Raw genomic sequence first — 6,259 nt, forward strand, 5'->3', positions numbered from 1 at the left:
TGCATACACGCATGCGCACACAGACACACAGACAAACACAAACACAAAAAAAAAAAAAAAAAAAAAAAAAAAAAAACGAAAAGAGGGGTGGAGGGGATAGGAAAAATTTTATGCTAAATACATTTTACCACTTTTTAAGGGGGAATAAATGAAGCAGAGCATAGAAGTATACCTTTAATGAAAATGAGGACATGGCCACTCCTAGGTATTTTATTGTAGCTATAAGGAAAAGTTCGGCCAGAGGCATCTGAAAGGATCCAGACTGAACAGGGGTGGAGGGAGTGAGAGAGGAAAACAAGAGAAAGGGCAAGTAGACCAAGAGAAGAGCCAAGGACCAAAAAAGTGCATGGCCAAAATGGCAAGTTTATATGAAAATGAGAAGCCAGGGCTACAGTAGGGGAGCCCAGCCCTGGTCTGGAAAGGTTTAAGCTGGACAGGGTGAGAAGTTCTGGGAAAAGCCACAGGTGAGCCTTTTCCTGGGTTTCTTTGGGCATGGACAATCTTAAGGTTGAAGAAATTTGTGAAAGTTGAGGCACAGATATCATTAAGTTCAAGACCAGGTGGAGCTACACAGTATAAAAGGCTCATATACTGATATTTTATATTGCTCTCAACTTCTATAATGAAGTCTTGCTATCTTTGCAGTAAGTAAGAACTGTTACATGAGCTCAGTATCTTTATAGGAAGAAATGCCAGAGTACTTGCTCTCTGAAGAAAGGCAGAGTAAGAATATATCAAGAGACAGTGTCTATAGACCAGAAAGAGACCCTCACCTGAAATCTGCATTGTCCAAAACTCAGATCTTAACTTACAGTCTCCAGAACTGTAAATAAATTTCTGTACTTTAAATACTCAGCCGGGCGTGGTGGCGCACGCCTTTAATCCCAGCACTCGGGAGGCAGAGGCAGGTGGATTTCTGAGTTCGAGGCCAGCCTGGTCTACAAAGTGAGTTCCAGGACAGCCAGGGCTATGCAGAGAAACCCTGTCTCGAAAAACAAAAATAAATACTCAAGCTATGGTATTTTGTTATAGCAACCTGTTCAAACAAAAAACATGAGCTAAACTATTTCCAATTCAGAAACATGTGCCTAAAATCTCAATCAAGTGTACCCAGAGAGGATCCATGGCTTTGCTGACACATGGCTGATACTTGCATGCATATAGTGCATATAAACTCGAGCAGGGAAACTCTCACATAAAGACATACATTTTTAAAAATAAACATTGTTGTTGTTTTTTTTAAAGAGTACATAATACAATTGGGCATGATGATGCTCACCTTTAATTCTAGCACTCAAGAGGCAAAGGCAGAAGGGTCTCTGAGTTCAAGGCCAGCCTGGTCAACAAAACAAGTTCTGGGACAGCCAGGGCTACACAGAGAAACCCTGTCTTGAAAAAACAAATGAGTACATAGAGGGTTCGGGTGCAACTCAGTAGTGAAGAACGCCTAGCATGAAAATAGCCCTACATTCCCTCCCTCCCAAGAGTACACAGAAAGAAGCAAAATACATTTAAAAAAAATTTTTTTTAATCTCAGATTTACTTGTTTTCTCACAAAAATTGCAGACTGTGCTCCATGAAAGGAGAAGGAGCAGCAACAGACAACACAGACTCCGGGATATAATCACCCACGCATGAAAGTCAAAAACCCTCTCAGGGTAGGGTAGAGGGAGAACAGCAAGACACCAGTGCACAAGCAAGGGCAAGAGGTCCAGACTTCAGGGTGTTCCTCAGAAAGACAGACAGGGCTTCCTCTTTCCAGCCAGCGCCGAGCGATGGGCATCTCTCGGGACAATTGGCACAAGCGCCGCAAGACCGGGGGTAAGCGAAAACCCTATCACAAGAAGCGGAAGTATGAGCTGGGATGGCCCGCTGCCAACACGAAGATTGGCCCTCGCCGCATACACACAGTCCGAGTTCGAGGAGGCAATAAGAAGTACCGCGCCCTGAGATTGGATGTGGGGAACTTTTCCTGGGGCTCTGAGTGTTGTACTCGCAAAACAAGGATCATTGATGTTGTCTACAATGCATCCAACAACGAGCTTGTCTGCACCAAGACCCTGGTGAAGAACTGCATTGTGCTTATTGACAGCACGCCGTACCGACAGTGGTACGAGTCCCACTATGCACTGCCCCTGGGCCGCAAGAAGGGGGCCAAGCTGACTCCTGAGGAGGAAGAGATTTTAAACAAAAAACGATCAAAGAAAATTCAAAAGAAATACGACGAAAGGAAAAAGAATGCCAAAATCAGCAGTCTCCTGGAGGAGCAGTTCCAGCAGGGCAAGCTTCTAGCCTGTATTGCCTCACGACCAGGCCAGTGTGGCAGAGCAGACAGCTATGTGCTCGAAGGCAAGGAGCTGGAGTTCTATCTGCGGAAGATCAAAGCCCGGAAAGGCAAATGAGCCTCATGCATAGTGTAATAAAGGTGTCTGCTGTTCTAAAAAAAAAAAAAAAGATGAGAAAGAAGCTACAACCTTATATGTTATGTGTAACTTATACAACAAAAATGCAGACATATTATTTGTATAACCAAAAATTAGTACATAGTTACCTATAAGTACATTTCAACAGAAAGGGATTCTCTGAATTCACAAGAGCTGCTTTTCTTCCTTTCTCTCTTTCTTTCTTCCTAACAATGTATGTGATATGTGACACACTGTAGAGTGACATCCTGGATGTCACTAAAACACATTTATTTTGGTTTTCGCTTAGATTATCTAAGTTTTTTTTTTTAATGTGAAAAAGGTGAGCCAAACACAGGTCTCTTCTGGTAAAAATTCCTACAAATATCAACAGAAAGACCTTTACATCCAAATCACTCTTGGGTGTATGCGCTGGGTAATTGGCAACTTGACACAGCCTAGAATCATCTAGAAAGAGTCTCAATGAGGAACTAGCTAGATCAGATTTGTCTTGATTACTAATTGACTTAGGGAGACAAGGCCATTATGAGTGACGCCATTCCCTAGGCAGAAGGTCCTGAACAGTAAAAGACAGAAAGAAAGCTAGCTGAGAGCCAGCAAGCAAGTAAGCCTGGATGCATTCATATCTCTGTTTTTACTGTGGACATGACGTGACTGGCTGCTGGAGTTCCTGCCTTGACTTCCCCTCAATAGTGGCTATGACCTGGAATTATAAGCGGAATAAACCCTTCCTCCCCTAAGTTGCTTTTTGTCAGAGGATTTCATCACCGCTACAAAAATGAACCAAAACAGCATCTTAAGGCCCTGCAGTATTCCATGAAGCTCAGGATGAAAGAACTAGGAAAAGATGATGAGAAAGTGAGAGGCCTACAATAGTCAGAAGGCAACTGGATGACAGTCAAGGATGAACCTGAAGACAATGTGGACCACTGGCTTCAGCCATCTTGAGTCCCACAAACACACACAGGTCAGGGATAGAAGAAAGAACGCCACACAGCTTAATGCACACCTGTGAAATGGGAAGTGTCACATAGTCACACTCTTCTGTCAATACCAATCTCTTTTTTTTTCTCTTTTTTTATTTATTAGGTATTTTCTTCATTTACATTTCCAATGCTANATGTAAGTACACTGTAGCTGTCTTCAGATGCACCAGAAGAGGGCATCAGATCTCATTACGGGTGGTTGTGAGCCACCATGTGGTTGCTGGGATTTGAACTTCGGACCTTCGGAAGAGCAGTCGGGTGCTCTTACCCACTGAGCCATCTCGCCAGCCCTCAGTCTGCTTTCTTATACCACCCAAGGCCACCTGCACAAATGTGGTACTGCCAGTGGGCTGGACCCTCCCACATCAATCATTAACCAAGAAAATTGCACACAGGCCAATCTGAGAGAGGCAAGTTTTCAATGGATATTCCTTCTTCCCAGATTAACTCTAGCCAAGTAGACAAAAAAACTAGCCAGCACAATGATAATGCTAAACACTAATTAACAACAACAAAGTAAGGAACTACACTGGAAGAATGAGAAGCAGTGAGCACTATTTACAACTACAATCTCAGAAGGTATGCACTTCTGGGTTTTTGTTTTTGTTTTTTCACAGCATAAAGTATCCGAAATATAAACTGCCTTCAGAAGGGGAAGAAAAAGCCAGTCAATTAGGTGCTGCTACTGGCTATAAACTAAAGAAAGTAAACGTTTGACATATTTTAAAAACAAGTTCTTTTTAATCCCAGCACTTAGGAGGCAGAGACGGGCATATCAAATCTTTGAGTTCACAGCCAGTCTGGTCTACATAATGAGTTCCAGTAGCACTAGCTACTAAGGCCACAAAGTCACACTATTTTCTAGGTATGTTATAAAAGACCTTGTTATGGATGGTTATGAGCCACCATGTGGTTGCTGGAATCTGAACTCAGGACCTTCAGAAGAGCAGTCGGTACTCTCAACCACTGAGCCATCTAACCTGAGAATCCATTCCTGAATTATAAAGATGGTATAAATGAATTCTATACTATCTTCCTGGCTTGCCAACTCCTGAATCTAAAGTAACAATCAAAGCAGTATGGCAGCAATGGTTGGAGGATGCAAAAGAGAGAAAGAAGCAAAACTGAAAACAGTGTATGTGTCCACATCATCTGCTTGATGTCAGTAAGAACTGAGAGAGTGGGATCACTAGGGCTACTATTGCTAAAACAGAGAAATAAGTTGGGCATTGAAGGAGTGGCAAAAGCTAGACAGACTACTGAAGAAACAAGACAAGGGCTCAGATCCCAGCTTGGAAAAAAATGAAGTAAAGGTATCCAAACTCTGACATAAGGTCACTGGACAATGGTAGCAAAGCCCCCACCCTCAAAAAAAAAAAAAAAAAAAAGTCTGTCTAGGATGCCATCAAGAACGTCAACTGAAGGGAGCAGGGAATCTCTTAAGGATCTGACTTCTAGGAAATTATATTTTTACATCAGAAAGCACAAAATGAGAAAGGTTCTCATAGAGCAAGACTGCTCAGGAACAGGGAGTAAGGACAGGGCCACAGAAGCTAAGGGAGGCACTGATGATTTGAGAGCTAAAATAGCAAGCAGCTTAGACCTTTGATTTCTAACACTCAGGAGGCAGAAGCAGGAGGATCTCTTGAGTTAGTGGAGTCAGACTAGTCTACGTATCAGGTTCTAGGATAGCCAAGGTTACTCAGAAAGACCCTGTCAAACAAACAAACAACAAACAATAATAACAATAGCCAAGCAGTTTAGCTGTCCATTACTGAATTACTCTCTCGGAGAAAATGGATTAAAAAAATCCATTCCCTAAAAATAATCAATTGATACGCTTTCATTTTTAATTGTATTATCATCTATCATTCCTTAAAGAATCAATACTTTTCTCAATAGACATAAAATTTGCCCCTACTATAAATCGTACCTTCTTTTTCAATACTACTATGGCATAGTTATAAAAGTGTTAGAGAAGTAGCTCAGAGATAGAGAACATGCTTAGCATGCTTAAATCGAAAGTCTTGGGTTCAATCTCAAACACACCAGCATACCCCAGAGAAAATTGGTTTTTAAAACAGAACAGAATCTCTCAACTGAACAGCATCTAAATGTATTTGCTTAGTCCTAAACACTGAGAAAATAGCAGAATGAACATTCACCATTCATGACCCCTTACCTTAAAAAAGAATAAGAAAGGGATCATCCTAATCAGGCTTTTTAATGGATGTCAAATTTATTGAAATCAAAATTATTTACGGGGGGGGAGGGGGATCCCTGCACTCTATACTCACATAAATTTTAAAAAGCAGACCACACCCTATTGGTGCCAAAGAGGGACTGAATGAAGCTACTCCAACATTGTCTTCCTGTACAGTATCAGGCAGAACAAAACTGTGCCCATGCTACAGACAAGTGATAGCCTAGAGTCCAGATATACAAAAGCAAGACTCTACTCCCTGCTATATATCATAAAATCCTTGATGTGGCTCACTGATCCCACTATGCATGCTTCAAAATACTCAAGTCAGAAGAGACCAAAGACAATGAGATAATCCATCTACACAAAGACTTGCTTATCATTTTACCATCAATGTCTAGCATGCTATGAATAAAAACTTACCTATGAATTTTGAATACAAATGTATCAACATCCTACGTGGTGAAACACCCTATGTGGTGACAAAAGTACAATTCCAGTACTTAGGAGGCTGAGACAAGAGAAGTTCAAAGCCAGCCTTGGCTACACAGTAAGAGTTTGTCTAATAAAGGGGGATTGTAAAATTATCCATAATTGGCCGGGCGATGGTGGCGCACACCTTTGATCCCAGCACTTGGGAGGCAGAG

At 41.7% G+C, this 6,259-nt stretch overlaps 1 protein-coding gene and 1 pseudogene across 12 annotated transcripts in view; one reads left to right on the forward strand and one right to left on the reverse strand.

Moving 5' to 3' along the window:
- Ppp6r3 (protein phosphatase 6 regulatory subunit 3) overlaps positions 1–6,259 on the reverse strand; it is a 120,432-nt gene that overhangs the window by 93,183 nt on the left and 20,990 nt on the right. The gene's annotated exons all lie outside the window — the stretch shown is intronic.
- Positions 1,754–2,454, forward strand: LOC110285211 (annotated as a pseudogene).

The sequence above is a fragment of the Mus caroli genome, chromosome 19 (assembly GCF_900094665.2).
Source record: "Mus caroli chromosome 19, CAROLI_EIJ_v1.1, whole genome shotgun sequence".
Taxonomy (NCBI): domain Eukaryota; kingdom Metazoa; phylum Chordata; class Mammalia; order Rodentia; family Muridae; genus Mus; species Mus caroli.